The sequence below is a fragment of the Pteropus vampyrus genome, unplaced genomic scaffold (assembly GCF_000151845.1).
Source record: "Pteropus vampyrus isolate Shadow unplaced genomic scaffold, Pvam_2.0 Scaffold364, whole genome shotgun sequence".
Taxonomy (NCBI): domain Eukaryota; kingdom Metazoa; phylum Chordata; class Mammalia; order Chiroptera; family Pteropodidae; genus Pteropus; species Pteropus vampyrus.
In genome coordinates this window covers 369,719-370,507 of record NW_011889145.1, presented here as the reverse complement: position 1 = coordinate 370,507, position 789 = coordinate 369,719, and positions in this window count along the sequence as shown.

The following is a 789-nucleotide window of genomic DNA, read 5'->3' as shown; positions in this document are numbered from 1 at the left end:
GGGGCCCTGCCTCAGCCCGACGCCTCCCCGCCGGGGAAGCCCATTCGTGCATCAGGCTGAATGGTGCCTCCCCCCGACCTGGGATACGCGTCAGGTTCTCTAGTGGGGCCTCCGGCCTAACCTGACGTCTCCCCCACTGGGGAGCCCCAGTCTCTGCTCCCGCCTTTTGGAGACCCCTGAACCTGGGATACGCGTCAGGTTCCCTGACCACTGTCTGTGCTCTGAAGACCAGGAAGCCGCGTCCAGGTCTTCCGTCTGGTGGCGGGACCCGAAGGGGCCTGTCCCGGGACCTGACTCAGCCAGCTTACTTTCTTCAGTCTTACCGTGGTACCTCCCTCCTGTGGCTGTTTCCGGCGAGTTAGTCTTAACCTCCTATGAGTCTGGTTGGGCAGCTTAGCTGTCCTGTGGAGTCAGGGCACCGATCCGAAAGAGAACCCGATTATTCAGGTGATGCGTCTCCTCAGGCGTCTTGGAAGCCCTCTGCCTCGGTTCGGCCGAGCCACCGGTGGCTCAAGGGGCCGGCATGGTTAGAATCTCACTGCGGCCTCCAAAAATGTGGAAAAATCCCAAACCCAGGCCAGTGAAAAACCAAGCAGTGACTCGGAGAGAAGGAGAACTCAGGTTTATTGCGCGCGGCCCCAGAGGAGCCGGTGCTCTGAAGATGGGGCAGGGAGCGCAGCTGCAACATTCCTATGTACAAGATTTTTACACAAGCTGAGGGGTTGGTTTGAACTCAGACCGTTGGGCGGGAGTTGCTATGTAGATTGCAAGTGGTAACATTGGGAAGGG